The sequence below is a fragment of the Canis lupus genome, chromosome 30 (genome assembly GCF_003254725.2).
Source record: "Canis lupus dingo isolate Sandy chromosome 30, ASM325472v2, whole genome shotgun sequence".
Taxonomy (NCBI): domain Eukaryota; kingdom Metazoa; phylum Chordata; class Mammalia; order Carnivora; family Canidae; genus Canis; species Canis lupus.
In genome coordinates, this window is record NC_064272.1 from 36,058,392 (window position 1) to 36,079,762 (window position 21,371).

The 21,371-nt window shown below is 38.4% G+C and overlaps 1 long non-coding RNA gene across 1 annotated transcript; it reads left to right on the plus strand.

The window, feature by feature from the left end:
* Positions 1-1,529: 1,529 nt before the first annotated feature.
* On the plus strand, positions 1,530-21,359 carry LOC125754027 (uncharacterized). Its single transcript, XR_007407262.1, has 4 exons — positions 1,530-1,664; positions 2,207-2,265; positions 4,864-4,952; positions 19,675-21,359. It is a non-coding gene; the product is annotated as an uncharacterized LOC125754027 (long non-coding RNA).
* Positions 21,360-21,371: the final 12 nt, after the last annotated feature.

Genomic DNA, 21,371 nt, shown 5'->3' on the forward strand with positions numbered 1-21,371 from the left:
CTATACTGTTATATTTGAAGAGAATTTCTTGTAGACAGCATATAATTGGGTCATTTTAAAATCCAAGCTGCCAATCTTCATCTTTTAACTGCTGTATTTAGACCATTTATGTTTAATGTAAATATCCATGCTTAAGTCTGCCACTTAGTTTTTTGTTTTCTTTTTTCTTTTGCCTTCCTAAAGGTTATTTGTTCCTTATTCTAGTATATCATACATAATAAATATAACAGTAAGATTTTATCAGTTCGAGTGAAGTATAGAAAACTTACCTACTTTTAAGTCCTTTTATATTCTCTCATTTATGGTATAAGTGACTTAAATATGCCCTCTTCATACTTTGAGAGGCACATAAGACAATGTTATTCAAGAACAATTTGAAGAACTCAAGAGGAGCAGTAAAGCTTCTTGTATACACCCATACTTTTGTTTTTTCCATTGTTCTTTCCTTGTTTCCAGACAACCCAAGATTCTTTTATCATTTAATTTATGTATAAAAAATAAAACTTCTTTAGCCATTCTTTGAAAGGTGTTGTATTGGTGACAAATTCTCTAAATTTTCCTTAATCTGAAAATGTTTTGATCTCTTCTTTCCTTAAGGAAATTTTTGCAGATATAAATTCTAGTTTGACAGTTCTTTTCTTTCAACACTTTTCAAATGTGCCACTTAAAAAAAAATGGCATCCATAGCTTCTCATGAGAAATCTTTTATCATTCAAATTGTTTCCCACCACCACCACCATAGGTAAGGTGTCATCTCTTTTTTCCTGCTTTCACAATTCTATCTTTGTCTTTAGTTTTCAGAAGTTTGATTGTAATGAGTCCTTTCCTTTAGAGAGAGAGAGAGAACGTGAGTAGATGGTGACAGAGGGAGAGAGAGGATCTTAAGCAGGCTCCATGTCCACTGCAGAGCCCAGTGCTGGGCTTGATCTCATGACCCTGAGATCGTGACCTGAGCTGAAACCAAAAGTCTGACACCTAACTGAACCACTCAAGGTGCCCCTGACTATGATGTGTTTTGTTCCTTTTTAAGATTTCATTTTTTCATGAGAGACCACAGAGAGAGACAGAGACAGGCAAAGGGAGAAGCAGGCTCCCTATGGGGAGCCCAATGCAGGACTCGATCCCAGGTCTCTAGGATCATGCCTTGAGCTGAAGGCAGACGCTCAACCACTGAGCCACCCAGGTAACCCCTATGATGTGTTTTGATGTGCATTTCTTTGGCTTTATCCTCTTTGGCTTTGCTCTGATTCTTTATATAGATTTTTGCCTTTTGCTAAATTTTGATCATCTTTAGCCATTATTTCTTCAAGTAGTTTTACAGCCCCTTCCTCTTTCCCCATTTTCTCCAGGATTACAATGACAGGAATGTTAGATTTTTTGTTATAATCCCATAGGTCCCTGAGGCTCTGTCGAATTTTATTTATTTATTTTTTTTCTGTCGAATTTTAAAAGTCTATTTTTCCCTCTGTTATTCGGATTGGATAAGTCCTTTTTTTTTTTAAGATTTTATTTATTTATTCATGAGAGACAGAGACACAGGCAGAGGGAGAAGCAGGCTCCATGCAGGGAGCCCGATGTGGGACTTGATCCCAGGTCTCCAGGATCACGCCCTGAGCTGAAGGCAGATGCTCAACCGCTGAGCAACCCAGGCATCCCCAGATTGAGTAAGTTCTATTCCACCTTCAAGTTCACTGATTTTTTCCTCTGTTTATCTACATTCCAATGTTGAGCCCATCTGGTGAGTTATTCATTTTGGTTGTGGTATTTTTTTCAGTTCTCAGTTTTCCATGTGGTTCTTATTAATATCTTCTACTTCTTTGCTGAGAATTTCTATTTTTTAAAAATTTGTTTCAAGTGTGTTTGTAATTGTTTGTTCAAGTATTTTATGATGGCTTTTTTTTTTTTTTAAGATTTTATTTATCCTTGAGAGACACAGAGAGAGAGAGAGAGGCAGAGACATAGGCAGAGGGAGAAGCAGGCTCCATGCAGGAAGCCCGATGTGGGACTCAGTCCTGGGGTTCCAGGATCATGCCCTGAGCCAAAGGTAGATGCTCAACCACTGAGCCACCCAGGCATCTCTATGTTGGCTGTTTTAAAATTTTGGGCAGTTAATTCCAGTATCTATTTCATCTCAGTGTTGATTCCTAATATGAGACTCTGGGTATTTTTTTAATGAAACTCTTAATATTTACAATTTCTTTTTTAGCAGGTCTCCTTTGACCCTACACTAGTTGAGAAACAGGGACACAGCCTTGTTACTGACAGGTGGGTGTTTAAGTTCAGGTTTCCTACTAGCTCTCAGCTGAAACCACCCTGAATGGGAGGGAACAGGGTCTTATTACTACTGGATGGAGGTAGGAACTCCCAAATAGGCCCCTTAGACACCATTCCAGCAAGGAGGGAGATGAGTCCCAGTTGGTCTTCAAGGAACCCAGAGAAAAGGAGCTTGTTGCTCCCGGTGCATGGAGCCTGCTTCTCCCTCTGCCTGTGTCTCTGCCTCTCTCTCTCTCACTGCTTAATATTGGGTAGGGTTGAAAGTCTTACCTCTCCATTTGACCTCCTCTGACACCACCCTGGTGGTGGGAGGAGAAGGGGTACCTTTTACAGCCATAGGCTAGACTAATTAGTCTAGTAGAACTAATTGCTGGGGTGGTACATAGGCATGGTGTTTCAAAGCTGCCCTGTTAATTTCAATGTGCTTGCAAACAAGTTAAAAACTACTGCTTTAGAAAAAAATAAAATAAAATAAACTAAAAAATTAAAAATAATAAAATAAAAATAAACACTACTGCTTACTGCTTTAGAAAAAATAAAATAAAGTAAAATAAAAATAAAAAAAAATAAAAATAAAAAATAAAAACTACTGCTTTAGAATTTCCTTTAGAGGGATCCCTGGGTGGCGCAGCGGTTTGGCGCCTGCCTTTGGCCCAGGGCGCGATCCTGGAGACCCGGGATCGAATCCCACGTCGGGCTCCCGGTGCATGGAGCCTGCTTCTCCCGCTGCCTGTGTCTCTGCCTCTCTCTCTCTCTCTCTATGTGACTATCATAAATAAATAAAATTAAAAAAAAAAAAAAAAAAAGAATTTCCTTTAGTGAGGAATCTGTTGGTAGTAAACTTTGTCATGCTTATCTGGAAATGTTGTATTTTGGCCCATGTCTTGAATGATAGGTTAATGAGTGTACAGTTATTTTCTCTCAATGTTTTGAAGATATTTCACCATCCTTTGGTTTCTTTTTGTGCTTACGAGAAGTCAACTAGCAGTCAACTTGTCATTTCTCTTCAGGTAATTGGGTTCTTTATGGCTGCTCTTAAAATCTTTTCTCTTTTTTACTTTTTTCTTTTTTTAATAATCTTTACTTTTGAAATGCATTTGTGTATAATTCTTTTTCTTTAAATTGCTTCCTAAATTTCTTGTGCTTCCTAAATCTGCATATTTATATTTTTCTTAAATTCTATAGAATCCTCAGTCATTGTTTTCTTAATTAGTGTCTTTCTCCCCTGTGGTATGATTTGCTGTCCAGGCCTCCTTACCTTCCCTTTGGTGAAGAATCTGTTGTTATAGTTCCTGGGAGTGCTGTGGGCAGGCCGCCTTCAGCTGTCAGTACCTTCAGAGATTGCTTCAAGTCATGTCCCTTCCAGGGCAATCCACACCCAGTGACTGATCAACATAAGATTATAAGAGCCTACATGTCTCAGGTCATATCAGAACAATTCTGAAAGCCAACAGTTCTCCTGTGGGGTCATCTGTATTTGTGGCCCTGAATTATAGCTCATCTTCTCCCTCTATCAATTCCTGCTTCCTCTCACTTTCCCTTTTATGGAAATTGACTCCAATGATGCTCCTTAATAAACATCCTGAATGCTAAACTTGGTCTAAGAGGCCACTTCCCAGTGAACCAAACCTTCAATATTCCATTCTTTCTAGTCACTCTCTCAGAAAATCTGATTAGATATGTCAGATGGTCTCATTCTCTCTCCCTAACTCTTTATGTCTTTCACAATTTCCATCACCTTGACTTTCTTTGATGCATTTTGGGCAATTTCCTAAGAACTATTGTTTTAGATTAGCTCACTAATTTTCTTTTCAGCTATTTTTATTATGAATTATTATTTTAAGATACTTCTTTACAAAAGTTTCTAGCACATTGACTTGGAAAAATTTAATAAAATGTGTTTTAGGAAAAAAGCATGAAACTGATTTTTATTTATTTTATTTATTTTTTTAAAGATTTTATTTATTTATTCATGAGAGACACACTCTCTAGAGAGAGAGGCAGAGACACAGGCAGAAGGAGAAGCAGGCTCCATGCAGGGAGCCCGACGTGGGACTCGATCCGGGGTCTCCAGGATCACGCCCTGGGCCAAAGGTGGTGCTAAACCGCTGAGCCACCAGGCTGCCCATAAAACTGATTTTTAAAAGGCTTAATGTTTTGGTATGGTACATAGCTTCCATTCAAATATCTGGTGCCACACAAATATCTCATACTTCTTCATGCGTCAATTTTGTTAATTAATAATTCCTTTCAAAACTTGTGCTGCAGTGCTAAATGTATTTGCACAATACTTTTATAAAAAAAAAGATTTATTAATTTACACACGAGAGACACACAGAGAGAGGCAGAGACACAGGCAGAGGGAGAAGCAGGCTCCATGCAGGGAGCCTGATGTGGGACTTGATCCCAGATCCTGGGATCATGCCCTGAGCCTAAGGCAGATGCTCAACCGCTGAGCCACCCAGGCATCCCTATTTGCACAATACTTAACCTTATGTATCATTTTTTAATCTCTTCTCCTCCTGTGCTATATCTTGTTTTTCATTCCTAAAGTTTTTTCTTTTTCCTTTTTTTTTTTTTTTTAAGTAGACTCCATGCCCAGCATGGAGCCCAACATGAGACTTGAATTCATAACCCTGAGATGAAGAGTGGAATGTTTAACTGACTGAGCCATCCAGGTACCCTCCTCTCTTTTTTCCCCCTTGATCATGGTTTACTAATGCTTGCATTGTCCAAACAACGGTCTTTTTGTATTATTGACTAACTCTGTTGAAATTTTTCATTGATTTCTATATTCATCTTCACTGAATTTTTTACTACTTACTGCTTGGCATAAGATAGGGATTGGTTCTCTATAGCAGCTAGTTGCAACTACTCTGATTTTACTGATATACCTGGTATTATGCTGATTTTACCCTATACACGCATCCCTTAGAGACACTGCAGGTTCAATTCCACAACACTGCAATGAAGTGAATATCACAATAAAGTGAGCCAAATAATTTTTTTTGTTTCCCAGGTCATATGAAAGTTATATTTAAGGGACGCCTGGGTGGCTCAGTTGAGCGTCTCAGTTGAGCATCTGCCTTTGGCTCAGGTCGTGATCCCTAGGTCCTGGAATCAAGCCCCACATAGGGCTCCCCATGGGAGCCTGCTTCTCCCTCTGCCTATGTCTCTGCCTTTCTCTCTGTGTCTCTTGTGAATAAATAAATAAAATCTTAAAAAAAGAAAGTTATATTTAAGATTATACTGTAATCTCTTAAGTGTGCAATAGCATTATCTTTAAAAATGCATAAGCAAGTGTACTTTATTGCTAGAAAATGCTAATCACTTTATGAGCTTTCAGCAAGTCATAACCACTGATCACAGATCATGATAACAAATACAATAATAAAGAAAAAGTTTTAAATATTATCAAAGTTGGGCAGCCCGGGTGGCTCAGCGGTTTAGCGCGGCCTGCAGCCCAGGCGTGATCCTGGAGACCCAGGATCGAGTCCCACATCGGGCTCTCCGCATGGTGCCTGCTTCTCCCTCTTCCTGTGTCTCTGCCTCTCTCTCTCTCTCTGAATAAAATAATAATAATAATAATAATAATAATAATAATAAATAAAAAATATTATCAAAGTTACCAAAATGTGACACAGACACAAAGTGAGCAAATGGTATTGGAAAAATTGTGCCAATAGACCTCCTCAAGGCAAGTGTGCCACAAACCTTCAATTTGTAAAAAAAAAAAAAAAAGCATAAGAAATATATGTGAAGCTGTGAAGCACATGAAATTAAAGAGTAAAATGATGTATGCCTGCATATCTTCTCTGTAAGATACACTGAAACCATTCCCACTTATTGCAGTAATTTTTTCTGGTTTGAGATATCATCTTTAATCCTAACCCATTTCATTTCTGTCTTAGAGAAATTACTCATACATAACTTTAATCTGATACTTTTATTTTATTTATTTATTTATTTAATCTGATACTTTCATGTGCTCTAATTATGGAATATATGTAATAATATTTATATAATTTGGGACAGCAGAGGGAAGCTGAAACTTGTATTTAGCTTGCCAACCTGATAAAACATTGATTCTCTGTTTCTGGGATGTAAAGTTCTACAAATATGTAGTAATTCAGTTATAATTTGCATATCCTCTATATCTTACATCCGTTACATGGAATATCATTGTGGGAGAGGTAGGTCACATTCTCCCAGCAACTCCCCTAACAGCTTTATGTCTTTCCATTTTGCACACGTGTATTTTTCAACCAGTTCTTGTGTTATATGGAGAGTTTTAAGATTTTTTTGTTTTGTTTTTTTTGGTTTTGTTTTTTTTTTTTTGAGTTTTAAGATTTATAGAGGTTATGTCTGCATTGAGAGTGTACCCTTACAACATGAAATTATCCTCACAATCAGGTCTCAAATAATTTGCATTTAATTCTGATTTGTTTCACCATCCACACTCTCTTTTACTTCCAACTTGGTAGACGTATCTTTGACCAACATTTTGTTACTTTTACAGACCTAAAAAGGAATGAAACACTGAGATTGACTAGATAGTAGTAAGAGCTCACTGTTCATAAATTAGTGTGACTGACCTGTGGACGTTGAACAGTAACAGTGAGAATCAATCCCTGAGACAGGAAAGGGATGTGATGAGCAACAGGGCCCAAGCTGAGCGAGGAGTTTTGTGCTTCCCCATCTATTTCTGTTGTGGTAATAACCATGTGTCAAAAAAACAAAAACAGAAACAATATCCAGTAAATGTAATTATTGAGTAAGGTCTTATGATGAAGAGAACAGCTTGTCTCCAAGGAGGTAGCCTGAGAATCAGGTGGAGGAATCTGTAATCCAATTGGTAATGTCTCCAATCAAACCACAGGGAATGCAGTAAGGTTTCTGTAGGACCTAGTTCGCTCAATAATCGGGGGTGCTGGGGCACCTGGGTGGCTCAGTCGTTGAGCATCTGCCTTTAGCTCAGGTCGTGATCCCGGGATCCTGGGATCAAGTCCCTCATTGGGATTCCACAGGAAGCCTGCTTCTCCCTCTGCCTATGTCTCTGCCTCTCTGTGTCCCTCATGAATAAATAAATAGAATCTTAAAAAAAATCAGGGATGCTGGCCTATAATGAGTTTGATTTTGTTTTTTAAAAGATTTTATGTATTTATTCATGAGAGACACAGAGAGAGGCAGCGACATAGGCAGAGGGAGAAGCAGGCTCCATGCAGGGAGCCAGATGAGGGACTTGATCCTAGGATCCTGGGATCATGCCCTGAGCCAAAGGCAGATGCTCAACCATTGAGCCACCCAGGTGTCCCAGTTTGAAAGATTTAAAGTTTGATCAATGTAAAGGGTGTGACCACAGGGTGGCAGTAGCACACAATGAGTTTTATTTGCTTGGAGTTTTCACAGGTTTGCAAGGGGCATGGTGGGGGGGGCGGGGGCGGGGTGTGATACTTCTCAGAGCTGGAGACCTTCCAAGGGCAACTGCATGGGAGCCACCAGCCAGAAGGGGAAGGAGAACAAGAGAACTCCTGAGGAGAAGACCAAAAGAAGGGGTTTACAAGTCAACAGTGGCTTGGGGTCTTTGTAGCCCTGGGGTTTGTTTATCTTATATAAATAAGCTTTTTAGTGTCAGCTTCTGTTTCACAGGCATTATGAAGATCAGTGAAATAAAACCTCACTTAGAATGGAGTCAGGAGACCAGGAGGGGGAGCACTCATGCTCCTAGATGATGGCAGATCTAACAGGAAATGACATACTTTGCAAGTCAATACTACTTTAGCTACTACTGTATTACCCCCAGAAGGAGGAAAAAAAGGTTTTTCTTTTCTCGGGGAACAGCCCAGCCAATAAAAGACTGTTCACAACTCAGCCAATGAAATTCCACTTTACTTCAAACTCCCATTTACTCCACTGTTTTTGTTTTTTGTTTTTTTTTTAAATTCCCAGTTTTACTCCACCACCCTCCCAACTGCCCCCTTTCTTCTACAAAACAGCGTTCCTCTCCTTTGTTTTCCATACTTGCCTATGGGCTTGCTGTAGTTTGCTTGTCCTGAACTGCAATTCTCTGTTATTCCCACATAAACTCAATTTTGATGGTAAAATAACAGGCAGTTCTTTTTGAGGTTAACATTACCTAAAGCGGGCAGGTTGTAAATGGCTAAAAATCTGCTTATGTGAATGCTCTTTAAAATAATTCAATGTAGGGCAGCCCCAGTGGTTCAGTGGTTTAGTGCCACCTTCAGCCCAGGGCGTGATTCTGGAGACCCGGGATGGAGTCTCACATCAGGCTCCTTGCATGGAGCCTGCTTCTCCCTCTGCCTGTGTCTCTGCCTCTCTCTGTGTGTCTCTCATGAATAAATAAATAAAATCTTTAAAAAAATAAAATAATTTAATGTAAAAGTGTTGCCAGTGGGCTTTGGGGCCAGTAGGTCCTCATTGTCTGAAGAATCACACAACACAGCAGCTAGTGAACAGAGACTGTCTTTGGTTAAGGGTCCCAGCCCAGGCACTGCAGATGGGTATTCCCATTTCTTCTATGTTGGTCAACCCGGGTTTGTTCTTCCAGGTGCATGTGTGTCTCTTCAACCTGTAGTTTGATTTGAAGTCTTTTTATATCAGAGAAATATTATTAAAGTACATTTTTAGTACATATTCTGTTCCATTGCTTTGGTTTTCCTTTTTAGTAAATCCTGTCATACGTGTTAGATCTTCTTTGACTATCTTCTTTTTCTATTACTTTCTCTCAAATTCATTTTTCATTCTTCTGTCTTTTATTTTTTAAAGAGTTTATTTATTCACGAGAGACACACAGAGAGAGACAGAGACACAAGTAGAGGGAGAAGCAGGCTCCTTGCAGGGAACCCGATGTGGGACTTGATCCCAGGACCCCCAGGATCAGGCTCTGAGCCAAATGCAGATGCTCAACCACTGAGCCACCCTGGTGTTTCTGTCTTTTTAAAAATGTCCTTTATTTTATCTTGTTTGTCTAAAAATATTATACATTTTCATTTTCTCTTGTGTTCCTTCTCATTTAATTTCAGAAATAATTTTCAGTTTATTCTTTCCTGAGTTCTGTAAACTGACTTCTAAAAATCTCAATTTTTTTTCCTATTATCACATTTCTGAAATATTCTAATTCTTACTTATGTGCTGATTTTTACTAGCTTTTTTCATTTTCTTAATGGTTTTCTTCTTTTTTTCTTTCTGGATAAATCTTTCTGTCATGTTTTCATTGTCAATGGGGACATTGCTATATTCTCTTCCTTTTTTATAATGACTATGTATGGGATTCAGCTGAGATCAGTTTCAGTTGCTCATATTTAAGTGCAGGGAGCTTTTCTGGTTATGAGGAACAATGGGAAGAATAGATATTTTAGCTTCAAAGCTATAGAGTTTTCTGTATTTTTCTTTAATGAAAATATGGCTTCTGACTTCTAAGATCTGCATCCTCCACTATCCCACCCACTTTTATCAGGGCCTTCTCTGTCTTTTGCATTGATAGTCTCTACCCAGCTCTATTTGGATTCCACTCTCATCAGTTTCTCCTCAGTTTGGCTTTGTCCTGGTAGGAAGTTTTTATTTGTTACTATCAAGATAGTTTAAGTGCTCAGACTACTTCAACATCTCCAGAAATTACTGAAGATCCTTTTGCATTCACCTGCAAATTGAGTCTGCATGACTTTCTCCCAGTTTTGGACTGATTCTCAGATTGTACTTACCATTTACTTCCTGTCAGTGATTTGTGGATTCTCTTATTCTCAAGAATATTATACCCCTCAGTATGCCTGGTGGCTCAGTGGTTGATGTCTGCCTTTGGCTCAGGGTGTGATCCCGGAATCCCCAGATCAGGTCTCACATCAGGCTCCCCACAGGGAGCCTGATTCTCCCTCTGCCTATGTCTGTGCCTCTCTCTCTCTGTGTGTCTCTCACGAATAAATAAATAAAATATTTTTTAAAAAGATTTTACTCCTCATTGTCTTCCCTTGCTTCTTCCTGCATAGATACTGAATACATTTCGGTTGTATAGGCATTTATTCATCCCCAAATTCTAGTATTTTGGGGGATTGTAGAGTGATAACTTGTTTTAAAAAATAGTTTTATTGAGGTATGATTGAATACATATTTAGAATATATAATTTTTCAAAAGATTTTATTTAAGTAATCTCTACACCCAAGTGGAGCTCCAACTTACAACCCCAAGATCAAGAGTCATATTCTCTACCAACTGAGCCAGCTAGGCACCCCTAGAATATATAATTTCATAAGTGGTGACATATAAACCTATGAAATCACTATGATCAAGATATTGAATAGATGCATCACATTCAAAGGTTTAGTTGTGCTGTTATTTCCCCCTCCTGCTCCTTCCTGCCTATCCTATCCTCAAGCAATCAATGACACATTTTTGTTGCCAATATAGATTAGTTTTTACTTGCTATTGTTTTATATAATGGAATCATACAGTATGTATCTTTTTTTTTTCCTGGCTTATTTACTTAGCAAATTATTTTTAGAATCATCCATGTTGTTGTGTGATTCAATAGTTCACTCCTTTTTATTACTATTTCATTGTATGTATATACCACTATTTGTTTATTCATTCACCTTTTTTTTTTTACATTTTCTTATTTATTTATGATAGTCACATACAGAGAGAGAGAGAGAGAGGCAGAGACACAGGCAGAGGGAGAAGCAGGCTCCATGCACCGGGAGCCCGATGTGGGATTCGATCCTGGGTCTCCAGGATCAGGCCCTGGGCCAAAGGCAGGCGCCAAACCGCTGCGCCACCCAGGGATCCCTATTCATTCACCTTTTGATGGATGTTTGAATTATTTCCAGCTTTTAGCTATTACAAGCTAAGTTGCTATGAACACTGCTTATAGACATATATCTATTTTTCTCTTGGATCAATACGAAGGACTAGAATGGCTGAATCATGTCACAGGTGTATGGTTAGCTTTTTAAGAAAATGTCAAACTGTTTTCCAAAGTGGTTGTTACATTTTACTTTCTCACAGTGTATGAGAATTCAAGTTCTTCCGGAACATTCTTGCCGATGGTTTTTATAGTCAGTTTTAAAAATTTTAGCCAGTCTGATAGGCACGTAGTGATATTACATTAATTTCCATTTCCCTAATGATTACTATGTTGAGAATCTTTTCATGTGCTTATTTACAATCTACCACAATCTTTTCCCCAGTAAGAAAAACTGGATTGTTTCCTTCTTGTTATGTTTTGGGGGTTCCTTAGATATTTGTTAATCAGTTCTAGTCCTTTGTCAGATTTATGCTTTGCAAAGATTTTTCTGCCAGGCTGTGGCTTATTTTTTCATTCTTGTAACAGTAACTTTTGAAGAGCAGTTTTTAACTTTAATTTATATGATGAACAATTTATCAATATATAATTTAATGGATAGAGCTTTTGGTAGCATATCTAAGACATATTAAAAAAAATTTTTTACTTATTTACCTGACAGAGAGATAGATAGAGCCAGAGAGCACAAGCAGGGGGAGATGCAGGCAGAGGGAGAGGGAGAAGCAGGCTCCCCACTGAGCAGGGAGCCCAATGTGGGGCTCAATCCCAGGACCCTGGGATCAGGACCTGAGTCAAAGGCCGACGCTTAACCCACTGAGCCACCCAGGTGCCCGCATATCTAAGACATCTTTGCCTAAGCCAGGACACAAAGATTTCCCATGTTCTCTTCTAGTTTTATAGCATTCAGTTTTGCATTTAGTTCTATTCATCATTTTTAGTCAGTTTGTATATGGTGTGAGATATGGATTGAGCTAATTAAAAATACACATGTATTTTTGCATATGGATATCCATTTGTTCTAGCACTATTTGTTGAGAAAGGCTATCCTTTCTCCACTGAATTGCCTTTGTCAAAAATCAATTATATGAATATGTGTGTATTTATTTCTGGACTATTTGGGCCCCTTGATCTATTTTTCTATCTTTATGCCAATGCTACACGGTCTTGACTACTATTGCTTTACTGTAATTTTTGAAATCAGTGTGAGACCTCCAACTTTGCTATATTTCAGAGTTGTTTTGGTTATCCTAGGACTTTTGCATTTCCATATAAATTTTAGAATCAGCTTTCCAATTTCTACAAAAAAGGCCTGCTAAGATTTTGCCCAGATCTACACATCAATCTGGAGAAGAATCCATATCTTAACAAAACTGAGACTTTTGCTCCCTGAAGAAAATATGTCTTTTTATTTATTTAGGCTTTTGTCTCAAAAGTATTTTGTAGTTTTCAGTGTATAAGGTCTTTTATGTATTTTGTCGAATTTCAAATTTTTAATTGGAAATGGTATCTTTTTTAAAAACTGCAATTTCTAGTAGTTTGTTGCTTGTATGTAAAAATGTAACTGATTTCTGGATATTGATCTATATCTTACAATGTTGCTAAACTCAGACATTAGTTCTAGTGGCTTTTTTATAGATTCGTTTGGATATTCTCCATAAACAACCACATAATCTGCAAATAAATACAGTTTTACTGCTTCCTGTTTAATCTGTATGCCTTTAATTTCTTTTTCTTGCCTGATTGCACTGATGAGAACTTCCAGTACAATCTTTTTTAAAAGGTGTTTTAGTATTTCTCTTTTTAGTTGTATTTCAAAATAAATTATCAAGGAATAATCACAGAATTAAAGGACCCAACAAAGTTTAGCTGTATCTAGTCCAGTTTCCTCTTTTTATGTATGTATGTATTTATTTTTTTAAGATTTTATTAATTTATTCACGAGAGACACACAGAGAGAGAGAGGGAGAGGCAGAGGCACAGGCAGAGGGAGAAGCAGGCTCCATGCAAGGAGCCCGATGTGGGACTCGATCCCGGGACTTCAGGATCACGCCCTGGGCCAAAGGCAGGCGCTCAACTGCTGAGCCACCTGGGGGTCCCTGTCTTTTTATGTATTTAAAAAATAAGATACTGATGGAATCCAGATCTCTGGGAGGGAGTTCTTTCTCCTACATAGTGGCAATACTCATAAGATCATGTATGATATATAAACTCTTCCTTAGGCACTTTTGCTTTTAGTATACACTATATTACTATTACATAAATGTCTATAGCACACATCTGCAATAAGAATTACCAAAACTGAAGTAATATAATTTATAAAACTGGAACATTTGGTTCTCCTCCACTACAATCTTGAATACAAGAGCCAAGAACAGAAATCCTTGCTTTGTTCCCAATATTAGGGGAAAACATTTAGTCTTTCATCATTAAGTATGATGTCAACTGTAGATTTTTTTTTTTTTAGATTTTTTTTTGTCAGGTTGTGGAAATTCCTTCCTATGAATATATGGTTGAGAGCTTTTATTAGGTTTTCTATTTTATCCAGTGCTTTTTCTGTGACTGTTGAGATTAGAATGTGGGTCTTTTATTCTATTAATATACTGTACTACACTAATTTTGGATGTTTCTTTTCTTTTTTGCATGTGGGTGTCCAATTGTTCCAGGACCATTTGTTGAATAGAATATGCTTTCTCCATGAAGTTACCTTTACTCCTTTGTTAAAGATCAATTGATTATATTGTGTTAGTCTATGTCTGAGTTCTCTGTTCCGTTCCATTGATTTATTTGTCTAGTCTTTCGCCAAATGCCAAACTATGGAGACTGTAGTAAGTCTTCAAATTAGATGTTGTCAGACCTCCAACTTTGTTCTTCTCTTTCAATATAGTGTTAGCTGTTCTAGGTCTTTTGTATTTCTATTTAGCTTCAAATCTTGTTAATGTCCATAAAATAACTTTATGTGATTTTGACTGGGATTACATTGAATCTATAGATCACATTGGGAGGAACTGATAACAATATTGAATTTTCCTATCCAAGAACATAGAATACCTCTTAAATCTTCTTTGATTTCTTTCATCAAAGTTTTGTAGTTTTCCTCATATATGTATTAGAATACATATTTATTCCTAAATATTTAATTTTTTGGTGCTAATATAAATTGTGTTGTGTTTTAAGGTCAAATTCCAATTATTTATTGTTGATGTATAGGATAGCAACTGACATTTGTATATTAGTCTTGCATCCTAAAACCTTACTCCAATTTCTTCTTAGTTCTAGGAGTTTGTTGATTCTTTGGAATTTCCTTCATAGACAATCATGTCATCTGCAGTTTTATTCCTTCCTTCCCCATATCTATATCTATTTCCTTTCCTTGTTCTTATTGCATTAGCAAGGACTTCTAGATGTTCTAGAAGTCACTCCTTCTACAATGTTGAACAGGAGTGGTGAAAGGGGGAAAACATGTTCCTCTTGGGAAAACATCTAGCTTTTCACAATTAAGTATGATGGTAGCTGTAGGTTTTTTGTAGACGTTCTTTATCAAGTTGAGGAAGTTTCCCTCAATTCCTAGTTTACTGAGAGTTTTTATCATGAATAGGTTTTGGATTTTGTCAAATGCTTTTTGTATATCTGTTGATAGGATCATATAATTTTTTTCTTTAGCATGTTGATGCAATGGATTACATTCATTGATTTACAAATGTCGAGCTAGCTTTGTATCCTGGAGTTAACCTCATTGATTATGTTCTGTAATTCTTTGTATACATTGTTGGATTTGATTTGCTAATATTTTGTTGAGTATTTTGTATCCATGTTTAGGAGGGATATTGGTTTGTAGTTTTCGTGATCGTGATCATGGTATCTCCCCTGCCAGGTAAGTATTGGTTTGTAGTTTTCCTTTCTTGTAATGTACTTATCTGGTTTTGGTATTAGGATAAAGCTTGCCCTGTACTTTTTAAAAGATTTTATTTATTTACAGACACACACAGGCAGAGGAAGAAACAGGCTCCATGAAGGGAGCCTGATGTGGGACTTGATCCCAGGACTCCAGGATCATGTCCTGAGCCAAAGGCAGAGGCTCAACCACTGAGCCACCCAGGCATCCCATGCCCTTTATTTTCAAGAAGAGACTGTAGAGAATTGGTGTTTCTTCTTCAAATATATGTTAAAATTCACTGATGAACCCATCTGGGCCTAGTGCTATTTTGGAACAATATTAATTATTTTTTTTCAATATTAATTATTGATTCAATTTCTTTAATACATATAGGCCTATTCAGATATCTAGTTTTCCTTGTGAGGATTCTGATAGGTTGTGTCTTTCAAGTAACTGGTTCGTTTCAACTTTGGTTATCAAATTTGTGGGCATAGAGTTATCTATACGGTTCCTTTATTATCCTTTTAATGTCCATGGAGCCAATAGTGATGCACCTCTTTCATTTCTGATAAGAATAATTTGTGTCTTTTTTTTTGCTTGGTAAGATTGGCTAGAAGTTTACTGATTTTATTGATCTTTTGAAAGAAATAGCTTTTGGTTTTACTGATTTTTCTCTACTTCTATTTTTCCTATTTCATTGATTTCTGCTCTAATTTTTATTATTTATTTTCTCTGCTTACTTTGGATTTTTTTCTAGTTTCCTGAGGTGAAAGCTTATTGATTTTAGCTTTCTTCTTTTCTAATATATTCAGTGTTGTAAGTTCCTAAGTACTGCTTTTCCTGCATCTCACAAATTTTGATAAGTTCTCATATTCATTTAATTAAAATATACATATATATTTTTACATGGGCTCCATGCCCAGCATGGAGGACATGAATTCACAACCCTGAGATCAAGACCTGAGCTGAGGTCAAGAGTCGGGTGCCTAACTGACTGAGCCCCTCATTTAGTTTAAAATATTTTAAAATTTTCTCTTGACCAGTGTTATTTAGAACTGTTGCTTCTCAAATATTTTCGGAGTTTTGGCTACATTCATTACTGGATTCTAGTTTAATTCCACTGTGGTCCGAGAGCATACATTGTGAGTTCAACTTTTAGAAATTTGTTAAGGTGTGTTTTATGTCCCAGAATGTGGCCTATCTTGGTAAATGTTCCATGTGAACTCAAGGGGAATGTATAGATCCAGTTGACTGAGGATACTAAATTATGTTAAATAATGTTATGTCACTAATTTTCTATGTGTCAGTTACTGAGAGTCTTCAATTGATAAAGTTGAAGACTCCAACTATAATAGTGCATGTGTCTTCTTGCAATTTCATAAAATTTTCCCTAATATACTTTTATGCTTTATTGTTAGGTGATACACTTTAAGGATGTCTTCTTGGGGAACGGACTCCTTTATCATCATGTAATGCCTTCTTTTTCCTCCTAATATTCCTTGCTCTCAAGCTGGCTCTGTCTGAAATTAAAATTAGTTTTCTAGCTTTTCTTTCAATTAATGTTAGCCTTGTATATCATTTTCCATTCCTTTACTTGTAATCCATCTGTGTTATTTAAAGTGAGTTCCTGGGGATCCCTGGGTGGCTCAGTGGTTTAGCGCCGCCTTCAGCGCAGGGCGTGATCCTGGAGTCCCAGGATCGAGTCCCAGGATCGAGTCCCACGATGGGCTCCCTGCATGGAGCCTGCTTCTCCCTCTGTCTGTCTCTGCCTCTCTCTGTGTCTCTCGTGAATAAATAAAATCTTTAAAAAAAAAAGTGAGTTCCTTATAGACAACGTGTAGTTGAGTCTTTTTTAATCATCTCTGGCAATTTGCTTTTTAATTGGTGTGTTTAGGCTATTCATATTTAAAGTGATTATTGATGTTAGATTACTATCTAACATGTTGTTTTTCATTTGTTGCCCTTCTTTGTTGTTTCTATTTTTGGTTATTTTACTCTTTTCCTGCCTCTTATGGTTTTAATTGGGCATTTTCTGAGTATATTTTCTCTCCTTTATTAGCCTATCAGTTACACTTTCTTTTATAACCTTTTTAGTGGTTGCCCTAGATTTTGTGAAATACATTTGTAACTAATGCAACTCCACTTTTAAATAACACTGTATTTCTTCACAAGTAGTATGAGCCTTATAACAGAGTATTTCCAATTCTTCCCTTCCATCCTTGATAACATTACTGTCATTTATTTCATTTAGAAGATACAATAATCAAATACATTGTTGGTATAATTCTGAACAAACTATTACCTGTTAGACCAATTTAGAATAAAAAGTAAAATTTGTATTTTAATTGGGATCACATTGAATCCACAGATCATTTAAATCCTTACAATTTTGAGTCTTCTTATTCATGAACATGTTACCTATCTACATCTGGGTTTTCTTGTATTCTTCAGAAACGTAATAGTTCTCTCTATAAAGTTGTATCTTTCATTAGATCATATAATTGTTGACTCCTATTACATGTGTTGACTCCTATTACATGAAGTATGCAGTTACATGAGGCAATATTACTTTTTTGCTTAAACTTTTTTTTCCCTTGCAACTAGAGTCCTCACTATGACAAGTAGAATGTCAGGGAATGATGGAGAGGTCAAGAGACACATCATTTTGAAAGGGAGCACTAGCATACCCTAAGTGAATTTGACAATGGGGCGATTTTGAAAAATTAAAAGCAGAAAAGTGACATATTATGCCCGTTTGTGTGCAGAGAGAAAGAAGTCATCCATAAGGAAAAGATTTGAAGAGCAAAGTGGGAGGAAATGAACTCGATCCCAGATAGAGCCGAGTACCCAGCTTTATCTGAGTGGCTAAGTGTAGTGTCCAAGAGCAGGACGAGTGCAGTGTGGGCCAGTGGCCAACAGCCAGGTACAGTGTAAGGTACAGTTAGCCAGGGGATCCATACTGCCTAAGTACAAATCCTGACTGAGCCCAATTGTGTAGCCATTTAATCTGTTTCCTTGTCTGATGATGATAAAAAATAAAAAGTGAGGATAATATTGATACCTAAGTCACTGGTTAGGATGAGGGTTAAATAAGTTAATATCCAATAAAGTACTTATAACATTACCTGACACAGAAAGCACATAAAAATGAAGAAGCACTGTTCCCCTAGATAGATCTTCACAAGCATCTTCAAATTTCTGATTTATGTGAGTCTAGATAAATGTTCAGTTTTCTTAAAATTCCTATGTTCAGTATTTTCTCTTTTATATTAGATTATCCAGACACTTCCAAAATGCTTTCTCTTACATTCAGCAGCACACCAGGACTGCAGAGATGCCCCTCTTCTCAGGCCACGTCTGCGGGCCAGCTGGTCTAACATACACACACATTTACTCTGTCTCCTCTTTTGGGGGTGCCTTCTAAAACATCCCTAATTTGTTACAAAGTGAGCTGTAAAAAAAATTTATTAACCATGAAGAAAAATCAGAGCTAAGTATCAGATACTCCAAAGGAAATGAGATTTAAAATTCTAGAAAGCGGTTATTTTGGGAATGGAACTGGGACTGGGAAAGGGGACATACATAACATCTCTTTAAAAAAATCCGAAGCAAATATAACTACCGAGATGTGATAAATTTGGGTGGTGGTTATACTGTGTTTATTATTTTATTACCTACATTTTTCCATTTGTTTGAAACATTTGAAATCATGAAAAAATGTAAGTAGTGACTGATAGAGAACACATAACATGGATATGGTTAGAGTATAGTAATTACTGTGAAAATAAACAAGACTCATGGACCATTTCATTTTAAAAATCTCTTTAAAAATGACGGAGAACACACACACAAAGGACTGCTACAAAAAGGATTTTTAAAAACTGTGGACTGTGAAGATTTATATACAGAGTGAACAGTAATGAGAAAATTCAACAAGTAAACATTTCACTGAAATTGGTTGATATACATTTATGTTTTACACTTATTTATTAACAGTTGGAATAAAAGAAGACTACTTTCCAAATTTTCAGAGTTTATTTGTAAGAAAAAATACAGAATGATTGTAATAGACAAAGCATCCACTTCCTATTTATCTTCTTTCTTAGTGGGGAAACACAATTGTCATGGCCTGTATTCATTAATCTTACAAGTGATGTTGACAAAAACTATAAAAATCTAAACCTCAGAGTGCATTAATGTTACCACGTGTGTATATGTACATTAGTATGAATTTTTTAAAAAAAGATTTTATTTATTTATTCATGAGACACACATAGAGAGAGGCAGAGACCCAGGCAGAGGGAGAAGCAGGCTCCATGCAGGGAGCCCTATGCAGGACTCAATCCTGGGCCTCCGGGATCATGCCCTGAGCCAAAGGCAGACGTTCAACCGCTGAGCCACCCAGGCGTCCCAATATAAATTAAGTGCAATCTATATCCACAGAATAGTCCCCCCTCCCACATTATCACTAGGCCTTCCTAACCCCTTGCCATCCTCATCATTAGTGCTGCGGAGCTCCGATGCCCTCAAGCCCTCTGCTCACCTATCCCTATGCTAGTGCAACTGACGTGCACTTGAAAACCCTAGATTCCAAGGGCGGGGTAGAGGAGGGTGAGCTGCTATCTGCCACTCGATCTCAACTCCAACGGAAGAGGGGACACTGCATGTCCTCCCGGTCTCCGTTCACTCCTTTATTTTTATCCCTGTTAGGCCTGCTTTGCATCCTCAGTAAGCAGCACAGGAGAGCATGCGAGGAGTCTGCACGTAGATGAAGAATCAGCCTAGGCACTTGCCTGCCCCCTGGTGGAGCGCAGGGAACACCGCAGGCCGCAGCAGGGGGCCCCGTGCTGGGCGGGGCACAATTCACAGCCAGGGAGGAGGAGATGGAGCAGCAGTGATTCTGTGCACCACAGCAGGCGGCGGCTGCTGCAGGCCCTGCCTCCCACCTCTCAGCAGTTCCAGGTCTGATGAGGATCTTCAGGTCAACGGCGCTCGGGGTCAGTGGGCCCACAGGAGCAATGGTGGAGGGTGGGGAGCAGGATGGCCCACAAGTCAACGTCTTGACTGGGCCACATGGATTTTTTTAATTGTAAAAATAACATTATAGAAATGTTTATAATAGTAAAAAAAAAAAAAAATCATAGAAACTTACTACCGCAACAGTGTTTCCCTGGACTTTTCCTTCACTGACTTGAAACGACCTAAGTGTCTGATTTTTTTATTTAACATTATCTCCAAAGTAATGATATTAGTTAGTTATGATTAGTTAAGAAAGCAGGGGCGTTTGAAGCAAGCAGCATTTCAGGGTCCCAGGTAGGGGGTTCCTTTGGTGGTGCAAATGCTAAAGGCTTAGCCTGGGCCTCTGTACACCAGAGCCCTGGGCGTGGCTAACCTGGGCTGTGTGGAGACCTCGTCCCCAGGAGGATTCTAACCCCCGTTCCTGTAAAAGCAGCACAGGAAGGCCCGCCTGGTGCACCTCCACTCAGGTCCCCAAGGGAGCATGAGAAGAGACTAAAGGTGCTAAGGACCAGACTACTCAGATCCCCTCTCAGCCTGCCTTCCCCAAATTTCTGTATCTACCACACTGGAAACCTGAAAGAAATGCCTGAGACCCCACTGCCCTTTCAGCCCAGGACCAGGTGAAAGAATTAAATAAGGGTCAAAGAAATCCTCATCTAAAACAGTTGCTACATGACCTCAGCCTCTGGATTGAGTCGCTGCTTCTGAACAGGAAAGCACCAAGGGGCAGTCTGGCCAAACAAGGAGCCATTTCCTCTCCGGCAAACCTGGCCACATGGGCAAAGACCTCTTTCAGAGCCACACGGCCACCTCCTGGCCCTCAGGGGCTTTCCTCCTGGCTTCAGCTGTGCCATCAATTCTTTGAGAAGATGCTACTGGGCTGCCAATGGGTGGGCGGAGGTGGGTGGAAGTTGCTGGATACTGGGAAGTGTACTACAGTCTCTGAGGACCAAGTCCTTCAAACGCAGCACCTACCATAGTGTCAAGACCACAACATATGTTCAATAATATTAAAATAATGATTGCATGAAACTGAATTAACAAGAAACCCAAACCCAAAGGAAAAAAAAAAGTTCTAGAGGAAGGAAGTGTGTAAGGATGCATGGGGGAGGGCTGCTCCGTAACTAGCTTGGGTCTGGAGCCCTTGCTGCTCCCCAGAACTTCCTTGGGCCACTCTAATGCCTTCTTCCATACACAGAAGCCTTGGAGGTCTATGGGACCTCTACACTCACAGGGAAGTGAGCAGACTGAGGATGAGGTTGTGTGTTTAGACTGCGTGCTGGGGGCGGGAGAAGCATCACAGAACTCACAGGCTGCACAGGGTCTCATTCCCAGTCCAGGGGCAGACACTGAGGCCAGCCTGGCGCCCGGGGCTGCTGTGCCCTATT